Raw genomic sequence first — 21,357 nt, forward strand, 5'->3', positions numbered from 1 at the left:
TTTAAACATGCTTGTTCCTTTCCAAGCTAATTACCTGGATCAAAAAGATAAGTCCAATAGATAATAACTTCATCAATGAACCAATCAAGAAGTGTGATTTGTGTACTTACAATTATCCTAAAATGTGCTCAGAGTCCTGAAAGAAACAAAAGTAAAAATCTCCACTCTTGTCATCCGAGAGCATACATGAAGTTATTAGCAAGTCTTGACTGGTCCAGGAGAAACCACAGAGAGCACTACATGGTAGTCCATGTTGACCTTGGAAGAGTCATAGGCACACCAAAGTGGGAGAGACCACTGGGAAGGGGGTTAGTGGGAAAAAGTTTCATGAGAAAGAATGTGCCTGATCTGAACTTGATAAACATTAATAGAAATGGTTATGTTAATAATTCATTAATTCTTTATTTATTGTGCAAAAATATTAGCATAGTTAACTCCTCAGTTTTCCCAGCCAGAGGAATTCTTACCTGTTTTGGACATAGAAAATACAGTCAGAGGTAAGAGTTAAACTATGGCTGCCACTGCTAAAGGAAGGGGGCCCTTTCTTTCCCACTCTCATCAAACAGTTGAATGGCAAAAAACAAGGATACTAAGTATCAACATACAGTTCTCCTGACCAAGGACTGAAGGAAGAAACAACTCAAAACTATGGGAAATTTAACAGAAAGGAAAGTCAAGGAATGTACCTTTTGCATTTGGGGGTAGGGGTGGTAGAACACATTGAAGGTTGGGAATGAATTGCATTCACTTATATGAAACAATAAGCAAAATTAAAAAAGAATAAAATACTGAAAGACACAAGTGAAATATAGATTGAAAAAAAAATCTTGGAAAATGCATCCAAGAAAACAAAAGGAAATGTGAGGCAATTTTTTCCTCTATGCTTAAGGAATTTAGAGATAGCATGGAGTCCATGAGTTAAATGATGAAAGACACCAAAAATAATGCAGGATATCAACAAAGGTTCAAAAATAGAATACAATGGAAAAGTAGCTGACAAGCCTACCAAAGAAATTGAAGAGGAAATTAAAACCTTTAAAGTATTTGAAATCCCATCAGAAGCAGAAAGGAACTGAATTAAAGTAAGTCTATTCAGTAGTAGGAAGGTAAATCTTAGGGGGAAAAATTATCTAAAATTCAGAGTCAAATTACAAAGAGATTCACAATGATTATAGACAGAAAACAACAATAAGAAGAAAAGGCACTGGATTCAGTTCTGAATAATTGCTCTTGGGAAAGCAAACTGGAGCACATGCAAGAAAAAAAAAATTTTAAATATATACTACAAGAAAAATTTCCTGAAATAAAGAAGACTTAAGGGTCAGATTCAAAGCAAAGATGATTGAAACCAATGTGCACTAAAGCATATCCTAGCGAATTTACAGACACCCAAAAATAATGAAGAAATTTCCTAATTATCCAGGCAAAGCCCATATGTCACTGAGAAAGAAAACTGAATAAATAAAGCTGACCTCTGACTCCTCTCCTAAGCAAAGGTAGATGTGAGGATATTGATCTACAATGTATTTGGAACAAAGAGAGGTAGCTCAAAAATTCTTTATGCATCTAAGTTTTTATTCTGGCTGGAAGATATTTTCCTAAGCAAACAATCAGGAAACAATAGCAGTAATGTTTCCTTTATTTCACACCCACTTAAAAAAGGAAAATCCTGGGAACCAAAGGCTGAAGTAGAATAAACAAACTCCAATCGGTTAAATGGTTAAATTATGGAAAGAAAAGCCTGGAAGTGAGTATTAACTTAAATAAATCCTTTTATGCATTAAAAAGGTCAATAATAATATACTCAGTGAAGAAAAATAAAAGGATAGTTTATAAATTCTGAAAGTAATCTATCTAATGGTGATAAGAAACTATTGATACTGGACTAGGACTAAGATCACAGACACGCATGGAGGAATTGAGAAAAGAGGAGAAAGGAAGTAATATAAATGAATGCACTTTACTACATGCTATGAAGTGAGTCAATATGTTCATTTGTACATTTGACATCAGGCATATGTACACAAACACACATATGTAAATATATGTATATATGTACACACAACACACAAAACACACACGCATATATAATAAACACATTCCTATTTGACGTATAGCTTTAAGTCCATCACTTTAAGTTAATTATTACTAGAATTATAGTTTCCAAATGAAAAAATAACATACAAAAACAAAGATCAGATAACCAAAAACAGAAAAGTAAAAGGAGCAGCAAAGAAGAGTAAAAATAATCGCTTATCAGTTCAAACTGTCATGTTATTACCGTGTATCAGGCACTGTGTAAAAATCTGAGTAGTAGGTAATAATGAATAAAAGACACATTCCTCATCCCCAGGGACTTAAACAGTTCAAGAGCTTACATACACTCTCTCATACACAGACTCTAGATTAAAATCTCCACTGCTTGAAAACTATGTCTTTGGGGAAGCTTTAGGGAAGTCTGCTGATCAACATAGTATTTATACAAAACACATGATCTTCCCTCCCAGGTGACAGGCCCACCACCTTCACAAATCAATTAGATTCTTCATTAATAACTATGAGTTTAAAAAAAGGTTCACCGGATATTTAAAAGATAACTACCTACATGAAAAATAAGCAACAAGCTAAGCAAAACTCATCCCAGGTTAAATAATGATTTAGAGCATAAATAGAAACTCTAAACATTCTTCTTTCCAAAACAGGATTTCTTTTCCTCAGTTAGATTTAAGGCAATCTTGCATCCAGTAGCAAGACAGGTTGCTATGACACAATTCTTGATAAGTGAACATATGCTACAGAAAGATGGGGGGAAGGAGGGAAGGGGAAGAGAAGAGAAAAGCTAGGAGAGGGAAAGGAGGGGCTTAAGAAGGGAAGCAGAAGACTGAAGGGAGGGGAAGGAGAGAGGAGAATAGGGGAGAGAAAAGGAAGAAGAGACGAAAGGGGAGGTAAAGGAAAGAAGGAAAAAAGGTGAGTAGAAAAAAATGGAGAGTGCTAAAGTCCAAGCTGGTAATTTGAAAGTTTAAATTTGTAATCTTACAGATGATAAAGCTAAAAAAAAAAAAAAAAAAAAAAGGAACATATATTCCCTTTAAGGATTTTTTTTTTAATATAGCTATTAGAAAACTTGCCATGACATACATGGCTTGCATTATATTTCTATTGGGCATGCTATAAAGGAGTTTCAGAAACAGAACAGAGGAGAAAAAGGGGGCCAGAGAATAACAAGAATATGAGAGAGTTTTCCCCAGAGCTAATAAAGATAATTGGATGAAGATGGTCAAAAGATACAAACTTTCAGTTATAAGACAAATAAGTACTAGAAATATAGTGCACAACATGATTAATTAACACTGCCGTATGTTATGTATGAAAATTGTTAAGAGAATAAATCCTGAATGTTCTCATTATGGGAAAATTTTTTCTTAAAAATTTTGTATCCATTTGAGTTGATAGATGTCCATTAAATTTATTGCAGTAATTATTTCATAATGTATATAAATCAAATCATTATGCTGTATATCTTAAACTTATACAATATTATATGTGAATTATATCCCAGTAAAACTAGAAGAAAAAAAGATAATGATATTCATGTATTGAAAGAGGCTACCTAGTGCTAAGAAAAATAAAGACCCACAGAAAGACATATACCACAGAAACTTTAGAACTCTGAGAATAAAAACAAACTATTAAAAATGTTTTAAAAAAAATCTACAAAAGTAATCCACATAAATTAAAAAATCAACCTGGAATCAGACTTCTCATCAGCATTACTAAATGTTCAAATATAATTTTTAAAATACATTTAGAAATCTATACTCAGCCAAGCTGTCAATCAAATATTAGATTAAATAAGACATTTTAAAATATGCAAAGACTCAGAAATTTACCAAAACTTTAGGAAAGAAAAACCTACCTGGAGAAAATTTAGTAGCAATAATATTTTAGAAGGAGAAAGTACTGAATATGAGAAATAGTATCAAATAAATCATGATAAACTGTAATCAGCTGGTAGATTCTAAATCCCTGTGCTCGAACCACCCACCCTTGATCCTGTGATAAAAAAATCAGGATATGTACAAGTGAGACTTAAGTATCAGTGTTTTTCAAAGTTCCCAAGGTAATAACAATTTGCATTAAGTTTGAGAATCACCGATGATTCTAAATTAATTCAAAAGGAATTTAAATATAATCTTTGGGAACATGACCCTTCAAAATTCACTTGCAAGCAGTAGGTGACAATTTTAAAACCACATTACATGGTTCTGCTTTGTATAATCTTATAATCGTAAAAATGTAAATGTAGTTTTATTGCAGTTAAATATGCAGACACAACCTTTAAAGAAAGCTTGTAGACTTCATTATACAGAAAATGCTGTTGCCATAATCCTTGACAGTATAAATATAATAATCTAATAAAAACTAGGGGTCAGAGAGGAAGAAGTGGCAACAGGGAAAAGCATTACAATTACACCAAATTCTTTAAACGTTCAAAGGGGGAGTCAGAAGATACCATGTAAGCTTGTTGAATAAAAAAGAAATGTATTTATTTTTTGATACTTCATATATTTTAAGTGTATATATATATATATCATATATAAAGTATGCATAAAATATCTCAGAGGTTATATTCTCCATATACAATTATAATGAACATATAGATGTTTATCCACTACCCAGTTTAATAAATAGAATTATTACCTATCCAACTGAATTTCCCCATGTATTCCCTATCATTCATCTCCCTCCCAGGCTCAATGATATAGGTATTATCCTGAATTTTATGTTCAATATTTCCTTTCTTCATGTTTTCATTACATTTGAGTGTTTCCTCAATTTGTCTTTAGGTTTACCTGTTTTGAACTTTATATAAATAACACAAAAAAGAATATGCTTTACACAGTCTTCTCTGACATACTTCTCTGGAATGCAGAAATTCCTGGGCCAGGGGATCGAACCCACACCACACCAGAGCAGTGACAACACCAGATTCTTAACCCGCTGCACCAACAGGGGAACTCTACCTTGTTCTTTTTTAATCGTGTCCTCATCACTATCAAATATTTGCTTTTGATTAAAGTTTTATGATTCTGTCTTGATTTTTTTATTAGAATTACACTGAATTCATAGACTGATTCAAGGGCAATCAATATCCTTATAATACAACAAATTTATTTTCTCAGACTTCCAGAGGATGGGACAGCCAAGATCAAGGTGCCAATTGATTTGGCTTTAGTACTCTCTTTCTAACTTGAAGATTGCTGCGTTCTCATTGTGTCCTTACACAGTGGGGAATAAGAGAGCTCTCTGCTTTTCTTCTTATATACAGTTGGGTCAGGGCTCTACCCTTATAATTTCATTTAACTTTAGTTACCTCCATAAAGGCTCTATCTCCAAATAGACTCACATTGGGGATTAAGACTTTTACATATAAATTTTGGTGGGAAATGAAACTGAAGTTATGAATTTGTGAAGTTATGGGTTATGAAGTCCGTAAGAGCACTTCAATGCTGTGTTGGTATTAGAAATAGTAATTTATATGGCTGGTCTTAAAAGTCATCTTTCTTAAACCTTTTTTGCAGGTATAAAGAAATTCAATTGGATCTGCTCCTTTTCCCAAGCTTTTGAAGCCTGAGCCCTCTAAACATGACTGCAGACGAGACATCAGGCTGAGGCCATCTCATACTCACCATGTGATCCAGCCATGCCACTATTAGGAATCTATTCAAAATAATTGAAAGCATAGGTCTATACAGAGACTTAAATACAAATGTTCATAGAAATTTTATTTTTTTAAAAGCCAAAACCGTGAAACAACCCAAATGTCCATCAACAGGTGAATGAGTAAATAAACTGTATATCAATGCTATGACATGTTACTCAGTAATAAAAATGATGAACATTTCTTGGCCACACCCACGGCAAGTGGAAGTTCCCGGGCCAGGGATCAAATCCATGCCACAACAGTAACCCGAGCCCTGCAGTGCTGCAAAGGAAACTCCATGATGAACTTTTTATATATGCAACAACATAGATGAATTTCAAAGTAATTATGCTGACTGAAAGAAGCCAGGAAAAAAAAAAAAAAAGGTGCATATGGTTCAATTTATGTAAAATTATAGGAAATGCAAACTAATCTATATGACAGAAAGCCAGACAGTAGCTGTTGGTACATGCAAAGGAGAAGGCAAAGAAAGAGAGGATTACATAGGCATGAGGAAACTTTGGGGAGTGATGGATATGTTCATTATTTTCATTGTATTGGTTTCAAAAGCATATAGATTATGTCGAATTTTATCAAAGTGTACATGTTAAAAATATGCTTTTTCTTCTCAATTCAATAAAACATCCCTTATGGTGTTTTTGTTTGTTTGGGGAGGTGTTTTTTTTTTTATTTTTTTATCTATGAGCATTTACAAATTAGGTAAGAACTAGGTTGAACTCCTTTAAGATGATACACTGATCATATGTCGATTTCTCTCCATCCTGAAAGTACCACCTTTACTGTAAAAGAATTAAAGATATATAATCATACAACAAGTAATAAGTAGAAGATAGGTTATCTAAGAATAAGAGATTTCAACAAATAATAAAAAAAAAAATGGGGTGGTGACAGCAATGCAGTACGTGATGCAAGTGAGCAGACCAAACACCAACCCAGAATGCACGTAAAGTTACACAGAGGCCTAGAATGTAGAATGCACATGGCTGAAGAGGAAGTTGATCTGCTTGGAAATACCTCAGAGAAACGTGGAATTGTGGAAAACCAAGCAGAATGGATAGATGGTGATGGTGAATTATGATGCTAATGTAAGTTGCTGATTCAGGTTAAACCCTCTGCATCCAACATATAGGAGTCCTATAATCTGTTATTCTTATCACCTCAAGAATGGCCAATCATCTGAGAAATCTGGCACATGTACCCTGAGATCTCAAACAGCTTTACATGTCCTCATACTTAAATATGAAGGAACGAATAGCTTTTAAGGAAATCCTGAAAACCAGAAAAGACCATGGTGAATGGGGAAAAAACAAGTCCCAGAGAATATTGATGAAACTGGGGGGGGGGGGGGGGAGGTAATTGAAAGTCTCTAATTAGTGTTTTCAGATGGTTTTGAATAGTTAATTTATCTTTAAAATCAGGAAGCTATGAAAAAAGATTAAAGAACAAGAGGACACTTGAAAATTTAAAACATGACTGGCAAAGAAAAATAAAGTTTTAGGAGATAATGTTGAGAAAATCATCCATAATATAAAAATAAAAACACAAGGAAAGGACAGATAAAAGACAGAACATCGATTCAGGAGAACACCTGCCTAATAGAGAAAAGAGAAAACGCCAGGAAATTTATTAAAAGACAAATAAATGCCATTTTCTCAGAGTCTCCAGATTGAAAAGTCCACCCAAATGGATAAAGGAAGACCTGCCTCTAGGACTATTATTGTGGCATTTCATAACATCACAGATAAAGACCCTGAAAATGATTGTAATGTATACATGTAAGGATAACCTGACCCCCTTGCTGTACAGTGGGAAAAAAAAAAAAAAAAAGACCCTGAAAATGTTCATAGGGAGAAAATTGTCATCCCCAAAGAAACAATAACCAAACTGATATCACACTTTCCACCAGTCACATTAAATTCTAGAAAACAACATAGCAATGCTTCCCAAGTTCTTTAGGTAAGTGATTTTCACCAAGAATTCCAAACTCTACCTAATTATTAATCAAGTGTCATCATAGACTAAAAGTAGTTTCGGATATGTAAGAACTTACAAAATGTATCTCCCACATACCCTTCCTTATGAAGTTACTTAATAAAGTGCTTAACAAAACCAATGAGCAACCTAAGAATTAAGAAACATGAAGTAAAGAAACCAACCTAGAAAAGCAGAGAAGGAATGTCAAGGTGAAAGCTGTTGAGAAGTTTTAAACAACAGCATCTGCTCTGGGGACAGAACTGCTGAGGGCTCTTGTTGCCCAGCAATGGGACTCAACAGAAAGTGGGATTTGGGGCAAGATAGAGAGGGAGAAACAGAATGAGATAAAGGAAAACAAAGAAAAAACTGAACATGAATGAGAAAGACATTATAAATTTCAAGATGAATAGGTACTACACAAAAATGTATAAGTGTAACACAAGTTCAGTTCTTGGCTATGCAGTGAGAGCCACTACAACATACTACTGTTTAATACATTTTTTAGAAATTCTAGAATCAATCTATAGACAAACCACATACTCACAAAAATTCATTGTGATCATATAACATAAAGTTCAACCTTAGGAATATTAAAATAAAGGTACAAAGGCTCAAAGTTAGTGAAATTGGAGGAAGAAAAGTAAAAGAAAAGGTAGAAGTCCTAATATCTTCAATCTTCTAAAGTAAATTGTCTAAAGATATAAATTATTTATCTCCCAATAAAATTATAAATCTTTCTCAATCACCTTTAGCAATCTCTTTACTTTTTTTCCAAATAAAACAAAAATGGAGGATATCCTGTGATATAGAGAGATGGGTCAAGATAAACAAACAAACAAACAAAATCCTCAGTTAAACACCAATGTGAAGTGTCCATAAAGAATCTACATCTTTGTATATGGTTCCCAACCACTCATTTACCCCTACAAATGCCTTATTTTGTACCAGGAATTTTATTTTCTGACTAAGCACAGAAATAGAATTTCTAATGAAATGTACCAGGTATAAAGAGAAGATATGACCTAAGCAAGCTGAAAAGACAACTCCTAAATTTCTACCAAGAGGCCCTTTAGTATTGGAAGTTAGTTTTCAAGCTGGGTGTATACGATATTTTGTTGGCTGAAGCTATTAATTAGATTGACCTAATCAACTATTGTGATGTTTCTTTCAGTTTGTTCATGTAACAAACAGGAGAGGATTTTTTTTTTCCCTATAGAAAAGTTTTTGACGGTTAGCCATCATTTCCAAATTTAATTGAATAGCCTTCTCTTTTATTTGTTGAACTTAGAACAGGATATAGTGGAGACTGTTAATCTCATACCATCATACCCCAGATGGGCTGAGGCTTTTATCTAAGTAAAGCCTGATTTGCATATGATTTTTAATCACACAGGACATGGAGTGAGAAACTAGCTCTGTGAAATCCATGGTAACCTATATAGAGACCTGGAGCAAAGAAAAATTCATTCACCTAAAAGTAAAACTGGAAAGAAGACAGCAGAGACTTCAGGAAAAAAAAAAAAAGTAAAAGAGAGAAATGGCAAGTTTCTAAATCTGTCACTGAGGAGTGGAGGCTTATTTCCCTCAGTATTTCTTGATGGACATTAAGGGTCTCTACACCTGAAATGCCTCCTCGTTTCAGAGTGATATTGTTGGAAATGTAAAGGATTCCAGATAACTTTTTGAACTTATTAGTCAATTAATAAGAGCTAACCATTCGTGAAAAAGACATACTTAAGCTTTTGGATACCTGGCATTTCTAAAATTGCCAGCATTCGAATAATATATTCTGATATTCAGAAATTGCCAAAGGTAGCCATAAAACAACTAACGGTAATTAGGACATGTTAGCAGATTCTAAACCTCATGGTTTATGTACATATGCAGATGAAAACTGTATCACAGGCTTTGTAGACAGAGACCATTAAGACTTTAGCGCTTAGAGGTAGTTTGTCAATATTACATCTCTTGGTTAAGGTCAATAATCTCAACTATTTAATGGGAAGTTCTCTGAACAGCAATTCTTTTTGACTTTTTAAGGAGAATTTTCCATATCACCTATTTAGTGGCAAGTAACAGAATAGCAAGATGGGCAGTTGACCTTAACCTAGTTCAGCTTGGTGATGATAGGCTGTGGAGATCTAGCACCTAGTTCATAATCTTATTTTTATAATCATTTCTGGAAACTTTGCAGAAATAAATAATACTCTAATTATGCAAAATATTTATTAATGGTCACACCTGCGGTGTCTGGCAGTGTGGGAAGGGAGGGAGAGAAGCACAACTCCATTAACTGGATTAGCTGTACAACTCTGAGTACCAAGGTGATGATGAAAGATGCTCTCAGATCCCTAAATCTCAGCACAGAGGATGGTTTCAGCTACTCTACATTGTTCTCTTCCCTTTTTTAAAAAGTTTTCTAATGTAGATCATTTAAAAGTATTTCTTCCCAGAATACAAGTCACTTCAATGAAAATATATTGGTGAGAACAGTGTAAGCATTTCTCTCATAGGATAGTGACAAATCTCCCTATAATGTTATACAAGGTGACCAGTGAGCCCTGCTTTAAGCTCACAGTGCTGTGCTAAGCAGCTGGGGTAGAAGGATGGGAAGTATAATTCCTGCCCAGCAACTTTGGGCTGGGTCAGAGGTCTTCCTTCTCCACTCCCATGTTATAATGCACATGTCTCGACCATTGCACTGTCAGTGTTGTGGTGAGATTAGCATTACACACCTGCCCACCTCCTTCTGTTGCCACCACACAGGACCTCCTCATGAGCAGGGACTGTCTCATTCATCTTCATGTCCTTAACACTAAGCACACCGTCTCGTGCTATGCCTCACACACAGCCTGCTTCTCAGTCCATCACTATCTGTGGAACCAGGACATGAAATCACAATCTTGCAGTAAAGACAGATAGCTTATACAATTACAGTAATCATAATAGAAAATCAGGTATGGTTAGTACTATAAGGCGAAGCTAACTAGAAATCACTCTTAAGAGTTTCTTCAAATCCAGAAGAGTAACTCTCTGCAAATAACTTTCAGAAAAAGTCTTTTTATTTTCCAGACATGTTACTAAAATAGGTGGAGATATGCAGCACTCCAAATCCTTAGTGAATTTGAAAAACTAGCAGAAAACAGTAAAAATGAGATAGATGAAATACAAGAGGGGAAACAGTCAACCCAGAAAAAGCAGTGAGTCAATGCATGTGGTGAAGTGATGTCCTACCATTTATCACAGTACACAAATCCTTGGTGTATCCAACGGTGCTCATAAATATGAATATCATAAAAATGATAAATCTGTATACTGTGAAGAAAAGTTGCCACTCCCATTTTTATAACCCTAACTTCACTTCAATTTTATAATCCTAACCTTTTGTTTTGGTACTTAAACACCAAATCTGGGGCTATCTGTCTACTAGTTCACACATTTCCTCAATCTTTAAATTACAGAGAAACAAAATCCACTGAGAGTTCCCCAGAAAATAACAACCTACTAGCATGCTCTTTGAGTTCCTTCTTCCCTTTAAATATCTGTCATAAAGACTGTAATCAAATGGGGATAATGTACGTTAAAGTACTGTGAGAAGTTTGAAATGTTATACAAATATGAGATGATATTTTTATCATAATTTACATGTATACTTGTCTCTCTGATTGCACAATTTGTGCACTATTATGGACTTTGAATATAGGGTCACTGAAAACAGCAACAAATGTTGAATCTAAAAGCATTACTATTGTTGGCTTGAATTCTATGCTATTATTATTTCTCAGTGCTACAACCTATTCCAATGTCCAAGAAAAGTCCATCAGAAAAATTCTGTGCTCCATCTTTGAATTTGAAACTAAGAATTAAACTGTAACTCTCTTGGTTTTTACTAAATTCGCTTTGTTTTAGAAAGCAAAACTCAAATTCATTCAGCCATGAATGTGCCTCCTCTAGTCCCTTCAAGAAAAATACCCTTGGTGTTTTGGACTGGCATATGCACAGTGTGGTATATGGAATGACTGGCCAACAAAGACCTGCTGTGTAGCACAGGGAACTCTACCCAATATTCTGTGATCATATATATGGGAAAAGAATCTGAAAAAGAATGGATATGTGTATATGTATAACTGAATCACTGTGTTGTACAGCAGAAATTATCACAACACTGCAAATCGACTATACACGAATAAAACTTTTAAAAAATAAAAATACTCTAAACCGGAGTTCCCGTCGTGGCGCAGTGGTTAAAGAATCCGACTAGGAACCATGAGGTTGCGGGTTCAATCCCTGGCCTCGTTCAGTGGGTTAAAGACCCAGCGTTGCCGTGAGCTGTGGTGTAGGTTGCAGACGCGGCTGGGATCCTGCGTTGCTGTGGCTCTGGCGTAGGCTGGTGGCTACAGCTCCGATTCGACCCCTAGCCTGGGAACCTCCATATGCCTCAGGAAGCGGCCCTAGAAAAGGCAAAAAAAAAAAGACACAAGACAAAAAAAAAAAAAAAAAAATACTCTAAACCTTTGACCTTTTAGAGCTATTGGTCCCTATGTTTACAACTTCAACACTCTTGATATAAAAAACGACCCTGGGGTATCAGAAAGCTAGGAAGCTATGAGAGGTGAGTCTAGTCCTATTGAAGGAGTGAGAAGGCAAACCAAATGCCCACTGGCCAAAGAAAGGGCAGTTTAAACACTAATAAAGATAATAAATGCAATGGATTAAACACATTAAATACATTTAAGCCCATGTGGGCATAATGATACCAAATACAACACACACAGCACTGATCACCTTTAGGAGAGGCTAGATAACTGCTCATTATTTTTAAACTGACTATGTATATATATTTTAACTAATACTTATATTTAAACTCATACATACAAAAAAGTGTTTCGCTAATTTTTCTTTTTTTCTTTTTTTCTTTTTTTTTGTCTTTTTGCCTTTTCTTGAGCCGCTCCCATGGCATATGGAGTTCCCAGGCTAGGGGTCGAATCAGAGCTGTAGCCATCGGCCTACGCCAGAGCCACAGCAACTCGGGATCTGAGCCACATCTGCAACCTACACCACAGCTCACGGCAACCCACTGAGTAAGGCCAGGGAACAAACCCACAACCTCATGGTTCCTAGTTGAATTTGTTAACTACTGCGCCATGACGGGAACTCCACCCCTAATTTTTCTTATACCATCTACACACTGTAGTAACATAATGGTTGAAAAAGGTATGTTTCTTTTCATGGAAGTATCCCAGCTAATAATGAAAGATGGAATTAGAATATGACCATCATACAACATCTAATGGATTAAGGAATCTATGCAACGGTTATCAACAGCTGCCACTGTCATGGAAAGAGAGGAAACCAAATATCATATACCTCCTAATGGAAGAGCACGGCACAGCACCACCTATGAAGTAGAATCACAAAAGTAAATAAATACATAGGAACCTGGGAGTTCCTGTCGTGGCTCAGTGGAAATGAATCTGACTAGCATCCATCAGGATAGATGTTAGATTCCCAGCCTTGCTGAATGGGTTAAGAATCTGGTGTTGCCATAAGGTATGGTGTAGAGTGCAGATCAGCTTGGATCTGGTGTGTTGCTATGGTGTCAGCCAGCGGCTACACCTCTGATTCAACCCCTAGCCTGGGAACCTCCATATGCCTCAGGGTACAGGCTTAAAAAGAAATAAACAAACAAATAAATAAATAAACAGGAACCTGAATCTGATCAAGCCTCTAGAGCTAACTAATGAATTTTAAGTAATTCAAAGGATAGAGAAACATGCACAATATATTAATTGATACAACATGGATAAAATCAGAATATCCACAGGTGAAGTTCTACAGGGCCTGGATAAATACATAATTATATATATATATATAATTTATTCAAAACAATATTGAAACTACTAAAATTACAGAGATAAAAGGCATCTTAAGACACACTATATATATATATATATGTATCATATATATACTGATTGAAACAAACAAGATAAAAACTAAAAATGATAGAAAGAGGAAAAGTAAAATGAAGCAAAAAATATTTAATTTTGGAAATGTGAACACAAACTGAATATCTGATGATTCTAAGGATAATGCTTGTATTACATTACATTGATGGTGCTTTTTAGTTGTAATAATGATTTGCTAGAACAAAGAGGCCTTATCTTTAAAAATATCTATAACAAAATATTTAGAGATAAAATACAATTTCTGAGATTGCCTCAAAAACAATTCAGACTGAGTGAGTAAGGTTACAGATTAAATAAGATTGACCTGGTATTGAAAATGGTTGAATTCACATGAACTGGAAAAGAGAGGTATATTGATTTGTTGCACCGTTCTCTTTGCTTGTGCATACATTTTAAAATGTCCACAGTAAAATATGTTTTTAAAAGGCTTCCTGGTACAAATCTGCAGTCAAATGTGTGGGCAGTAGATTTAATGATCCTAAGAGCCTCATAGATCATGGTTCTCAGTTAAATATCTTATTTTTGGCACATTGATGAAAACTAGAAAAAAATCAGCATCCTCTCCCCAAAGACCACAAGAAACCAGAGAGTCAAGATGTTTACCACTGAGTATCATCTGTCATCACGGAGCATCCAATGTTCATTTTTGGATTCAGATACATTTAATAATACACAATGATTGATAAAACCTATCGAGATGAAAATTAATAGAAATCTACATAAGACCACTTACTTCTGTACCACGACAAGTCAAAAGTAATGAATTTTAGTAAAACCACAAACATATGAGATAGTTTACTAGGCAGTAGTAGGGTCAGTGAAGTCAACCATACAATGTGGCCTCCAAAAGGGGAGTTGATATTCAGTCAGTTCATAGCCAGTTACCAGGACAAGGTAAGTGTCTCCATCTGCTCTGCATCAAAACACACCTACACTGTCATCCACATTAAAGGGAGCGCACCATACTGGAAAGATTCTACAATCACTAGATGGTTAGAAAACCTAAAGACCTGCCATATCAGGAAAGTTTAAAGTAAAAAGATGCTTATCTTAGAGAAGAGAAGGCTCGGTGCAGGTGAGTCAGGCTAAGGAACCACGGGTGGCTGTGGTGGTGGCTAATCGGTCCATGCAGAGAATGGAAAAACTACCAAATAAAAGTAGTTCCTCCCTACTGGGCCCAATGGGAAAGAATCACAGGCTGCCCAGAGCCAGGGACCATAGAAAACTTTCAACTGTGTATCTGCTGGCCAAAAACAAAGGTCCTCCCTTCCTGGAAGTGTGCACATACACCCTGGAAAAACTCCTTGTGTTATGTCATAAAATAGATGATTTTCCATTTCTTATAACGCTGAAACTCTGAAATCAGGACTATACTTTGTCATTACCACTCTGCTTGTTTGGCTCTTTTTCCTCTTGTTGTAAATGGCAGGTCCTTTCAGGGATTATTACCAACCTATTTGTGTCCAAATCACAGCCTCCATTCTTTAAAATTAACCACCTTTCCCTCCTCCTGCCTGACGTGTTCCCTGTTGTCATGCTAGGCAGCATGCAGTATAGCATTTGATCACAGATAGGTGGTTGTTACCTAGTTTGAGCCTGCTAAGAAGCAGATGGGTGACAAGAAAGGAAAAAGCTTCTATATATACACACACCTAAGCATAAATGATGGGGAAGGCAAGAATCAAGATAAAGACCATGGCAAGTAAATTGTAGCCATTACTTTTAAAGTTTTTGAGTGGAAATAAAAGGCTCAGATTGCAGTATGTATAAGTAGAAACTCTGCCCTGTAGATTTAGGTTCCCAACTTACAGAAGAACATCAGGAACTTTGAGTCAGCGGGTGTACTTTGTCTACGTCTGCTACAGCATCCTGCATTATTCCCTTATCATTTCCTGGTCTAAAGAATGTGGAGCTACTGTCAAGACTCTAAAAACAAAGAATTAAATTAATGATTTTGACTCCTATTGACATTACTCTGAGATGATTGATTTCTTGCCCTCTTGAACCATTTGACTTTTGTTCTGAAATATGTAGCATCGCAATTGAGTATTTTCCTCCCTTTCCCCAAATATCTACCCTGAAAAATTTGTTGAAATGATAAGTATAGAAAACTTTCCTCTCAAGCTGAATGCATTATGCTTTTATATTACCCTCAAAATCTGGCCACATTTTATGAATGCATGACATGTCTAAATCTAATAAAACATAATAAATCTAATGTACACAGAAGAAAAAATATTAGACTTCTATTTATGTATGCCATTGTAAAGTTATTTCTTTAATCACATCATGCCACCACTAAAGCTAAAATAACTGGAAATGAGTAATACAATGGTGGAGTTTTATAACATGTTTTAATTTCATACCAGAATTCAGTTTTGTTACAGACATCTAGAATCCAAGTTCAGGCTCCATGTTTTATTATCTATGTGATATTTATGAAGTCTCAGTTTCCCTATTAGTGAAATGAGATAACAGGAAGATCACTTTGTTGATTCCTTTCAGTTTCAAAAGTCTTTGAATCTGAATTGAAATATATATAATCTCAAGTTTAAAAAAATTCATCGAAACACCTAAGAAAAGATACTAGAAGAAAACATACCAAAAGGATAACACCTTGTTTGGATGGAGGGGGAAAGCAAATAGTTCATGAGTAATTTATTTTTATTTAAATTAATTTACTTTTAAATAAAGACTTTATAAATCACCTATGATGGATTTATAATTAGGATAAAAAACACTTTTTCAGCATTTCAAAGTATTTCTGTCAGGCCATTTCCTTATCAGAGGGCATAAGATAACAAACACTGTCAGCACAGAAAACAAGACTTGCCTCACATGTGTTCCTTGTCTGGTATAAGGTTCCAAATAGAGCAATGCAGCAAAGTAGTGCCAATTGAATAAAGTCAACATATTGGTAGTGTCATTAGCCTAGTTACCAACAGATGATACGACAGAGACTAGAATGACACAAACACATAGTTTACAGTATTTTATGCAATAGTTTAAGCATAAAAACTCAAATTTTAGTTTAAGATATATTGCCAGATTAAAAACAATAAACAAACAAACAAACAAACCAGGGAGTTTCCTTCCCTTCGTGGCACAGCAGAAACAAATCCAACTAGTATGCACAAGGATGCAGGTTTGATCCCTGGCCTTGCTCAGTGGGTTGGGGATCTAGTGCTGTCATGAGCTTGTGTAGGTCACAGATGCAGCTCAGATCTTGTGCTGCTGTCTGTTGCGTAGGCCAGCAGCTATAGCTATGATTTGACACATAGGCTGGGAACTTCCATATGCCTAGGATGCAGCCCTAAAAAAATAAAAAATAAAAAAAAAACAACAATAAACCAACAGGTTTGGTTTGCAACATATTGGTTTATTTCTCACACATCTCTGAAGTTCACCATGGGCTTCGTGAAGCATAGTTCTATTCATTTCAAATACCCAATTGGAATCTGAAGATTTTCTATTCCCATGTGAGTTCTAGGACCTTGTACCAAATTTGCCATTAAATAATACACAGTTTGCTAGGATGACTGGAGAGACTGATCATGTCTTATATTCACATTGTTTTAGCATAAAGGAAAAGATGGTCAATTCTTCTGGCAGAGAAAGCTGGTTCATAAGAGAAGCAATGTAGGATGTGATGCTTATCCTGAATCCTTCCTAAGTTAGCAAGCAGTGAGAAGAGAGTGCTTCTCTTATCTCCAAACAGAGAAAGATAAAATAATAATAGTCAGATTAAGAAGAGTTCACATTAATCACTATAAAGTATGCATCTCAACATTTAGGCAATGAGTCAGGGAAGGAATGTTTCAAGGTAGTGAGAGATTAAGATTTTACAGAGATTAATAAACAGTGTATAATGAAAGTTAGGTGGCTGGGGAAGAAAAAAAGAAAAATAAGCAAAAAATTAAAAATAGCAGGTAGGATCTAGTTGGCAGAGGAGTAAGATATGGCGCTCAACTTCCATAAGCACATCAAAAAAAAAAAAAAGAAAAAAACCCATCTACATGTAGAACAAGTTGCACAGCACATCTACTGAACTCTGGCAGAAGACCTTAAGCCCCCAAAACAGTCAAGAAACACTTCACATAACTGGGGAGGACAAAAGGGAATAAAAAAGGAGAGACAGAGAGACAGAGAGAGAAGAAGAAAAAAGAATCAGGATGGGGCTAACACTTCTGAGATGGAGCTGTGAAAGAGGAAAGGAACCCAGACCCTGAGAAGCTACCTAAGTGATGGGGAGATCAGCAGAGGAGGCACCTCAATGCCTCAAAGAAAAGTGCAGCAGCTGCACTGAGGAGGGCAAAGCAGAGAGAAAGTCACACAGACAATTGTTACCACCTCCTGGGACACCACAACCTGAGAAGCTCGGAAGGAGGCTCAGAGTTGAGACTCAGGCTCCAGAGGTTGGTTCCAAGGATTGGACTTGGGTTGGCAGTGTGGAGACAGCCTTAAGGGCTAAGGAGTGGTGCTTCAAGGGCTGGAGAGCTGAGTGCCACAACCGAGGGAAGCTGAGAGGAGGTGTGGGCAAGCAGGAGAAACAAGGTACCATTGGTGTGGATGGCAAGAGGAGGAGGGGCAGACCACCATAGGAACAAGTGACCTTTGAAGAGTGGGGCTATAGGTGTAGGGCCTCTCCTCAGTGGGCTATGAGTGGCAGTGACTCCTGCATGGGCTAAAAATTATGGACTCATCATGCCACCACTACATGTCCAAGAACAAGCACCACCTGCAGCCCTAGTCACCTCAGAGGTGGGCACAGAGGAGGGCACTGCAATGGGGCACAATCTGCTATGGATCTCACTTCCCTGGGAACACGCACAACCTGGCAATGCCACTGTCAAATACTCCAGGTGCTGCTACACTTCCATGTGGCTCACTGCCACTTCCCAGGGCCCTGCAACTAGGAGTAGCCTGTACCATGTTCCTGTAAGTCCTTGCTACCACCAAGGGCCCAGGAACCAGGAACTGCCTACTAGCCCAGCCCACTGCCTTGTGCAGCATCTTATCAAGGGGATAACACCCTGCACACACTGAGGAAAGAGACAGCAAGGATCTAAACCAAAAGCAATATTCATGTCAAAAGTAAATAGTAAGCACTCACAAAATACTCAGGGCCACTCTTGCATATAAACAGTGCTCCAAGACTACAGTAGTTGGCTTCCCTACACTCAGAGAATAAGAAAAATATACACAGGAGACGGGATTAAGATGGCAGAATAGGATTGGAGCTCACCTTCTCTCATAAAAACAACAAAACTACAACCAAATGCTGAACAACCTTCAACCAAGTGGACTGGAAACCTTCCAAAAGATATCCTACTCCAGAAGACAAAGAGGAGGCCATATCAAGATGAGAAGAGGGGTGATTATGTTATATAAGCAACCCCATACCCACCAAGTGGGCAGCCCACAGACTAGAAAGTAACTGTATAACAGAGACTCGCCTACAGCAATGAGAATTCTGAGCCTCACATCAGTTCCCCACACCTGGGGATCTGGCATTGCAAGAAAGAGACCCTGGAGCATCTGGCATTGAAGGCCAATGGGGCTTGTGTCCAGGAGCTCCATGTGACTGGGGGAAATGGAGACCCCATTCTTAAAAGGCACACACAGGATTTCATGTGCACTGGGGCTTGGGGCAAAGCAGAAGTTCCCTAAGAATCTGGATCAGACCTGACTGCAGTTCTTGGAGGATCTCCTGGGAAAAAAGGGGGTGACTGTGGCTTGTTGTTGGGGAAGGATACTGGAGACAAAGCTCTTGTGAATATTCATCAGCATGTGTTCCTGTAGAGGTGACCATTTTGGGAAAAGATTGCCCCACCCATCGGCACTGAGAAGCCCCAGACCAAACAATAATCCAGGTGGGATTTACATATATATATATATATATATATATATATATATATATATGGGTCACTTTGCTGTACAGCAGAAATTGATAGAACACTATAAATCAACTATAATAAAACATTTAAATAGAAAATAAACTGAGCTCAATTTAATACTCCTCATTGTATTTATTTCTAAATGAAGGATCCTATTAATTGGAAAATATATAATAAATATTTTCTTATCATCAACTTCTAAGTTGTATCTGCTGACACTATCATTCTATGCTGGAATTAGTTTTCTTTAAGCATAAGTTTCCGAAGCTTCTTATATTAGCAAAAGTCACTGAGAAATGATCTTCTAGTCTTCTGTTTACTTAAAAAAATAGAAAATAGAATAACCTGTAGTAGTAAAGAGGATTCTGAAGTCCAGGCAAGCTTTGTTTTACTCTGTGTGGTTGAGATAGAAGACCCCATGTAGAGAAGTCATGGAGACAGGGAATGTTCTGGATTATTTGAAGGAATGTAGGTCATAAATGGGGTAATTGTGGAATCCAATTAGAAGCAAGGAGAAAAGGAGGGAAAGACACATAAAACTCATGAAATGTATATGCTTTCAGAGAATACAAATCAAAGCCAAGTAAAAGAAGGAGACAAAAAACAACAGAGAGCAATAACACAGAGAGAGGGTAAGACCAGAATACTACATGGAGTGAGTCTTGTCAGACTGAAGACTAGCAGAAGAGAGAGGGTCCTGATGGCTCAGATTTGTAGCGTGATGGAAAATAGATACATGCCTATTTGAATGCATCTAGGATGCTTTGTAGAAAATACAGGGATTGGTATAAAAAATTAGATTTGGGGTCACATCAGGAGAAAAGATACAGAAAGCTTCAGGAGGAACTGGTGAATACAAACAGGAAAGGCATTAACGAGAAGTGAATGTTGGGAACTGGAACGAGAGAGACAACTGTGATGACAAAGAAGGGCCAATTACATTTGCACATTTGATAGGAAAAAAAATAGCACCACAGGCTTTGGTTTTGGGATAACTGAGAACTCCCTCTGAACTTGGACAAATTTCTTTACCTTGTTGTTTACATCTGCACAAAAGAATGAGCATAATTATATCCTCTATGGCAGAGCTGTTGTGCTACCTCAATTAGAACACTGGGAAAAGGCATTGAGACCATAGATGAAAAGCTCTATAACAGCACAACTTATAAAATTGGGAAGAGGATGTGTGATCCCCCAGCTGCAACCATTAAACAAACCCTGTTCCTAGAACAGAGCCGAGGTCAATGGATGAAGCTGGTACACAGAAAAGGACTTTGGCAGCAGCCAGGGCTGCATGAATCAAAGTTGTGAAACAAAACAACCGTCAGCTGCATTCAAGACCCATTGTGCAAGGGAATCAATATTTGACAAACACTTCGTAAAGGACACAAATTAGAAAGGCAAAACATTTAAAAATATTTCATGTGAGTCAGACAAACAAAAGAAAGTAAATATCCAAGGAAATGATCTTAAACATCTCTAAAGGGATTGATTCCTTGGTACAAACACTGATACTCACACTCCATAAATGAGAACCTAAACTTTGCTGTGAGAGTGCCCTAATATTTACGACAGATTTTGGATTAACTGTATCAACAAATACTTGACCTTAATAGAAAGCAAACTGCATTCAATGATCAGATCAGGCAACTCCTCATGGTTGTCAGACACTTATTCAAGAAACAGGTCTGATAAGTAATTCTAATTAGTAAGAAGCAACTGCACCTAGGAATTCAATGATTCTGTGATGGACTGATTGTGTAGCATGAAAAAATGATGACTAATTCACCGAAGA

The 21,357-nt window shown here is 36.5% G+C and overlaps 1 long non-coding RNA gene across 2 annotated transcripts in view; it reads right to left on the bottom strand.

Moving 5' to 3' along the window:
• Positions 1-21,357, bottom strand: part of LOC146394922 (uncharacterized) — a 247,917-nt gene that overhangs the window by 107,176 nt on the left and 119,384 nt on the right. The window contains exon 2 of one of the 2 annotated variants that reach the window (XR_014833712.1): positions 10,435-10,573. The exons of the other annotated variant lie outside the window; for it this stretch is intronic. This is a non-coding gene — a long non-coding RNA (uncharacterized LOC146394922). The remainder of the gene's footprint in view (positions 1-10,434; positions 10,574-21,357) is intronic. 2 annotated transcript variants of the gene reach the window in all.

This window comes from Sus scrofa, chromosome 18 (genome assembly GCF_054392235.1).
Source record: "Sus scrofa isolate SSC_HxYL_T2T_F1_AM1 chromosome 18, Sscrofa_HxYL_maternal_Yorkshire_Landrace_v2.0, whole genome shotgun sequence".
NCBI lineage: Eukaryota > Metazoa > Chordata > Mammalia > Artiodactyla > Suidae > Sus > Sus scrofa.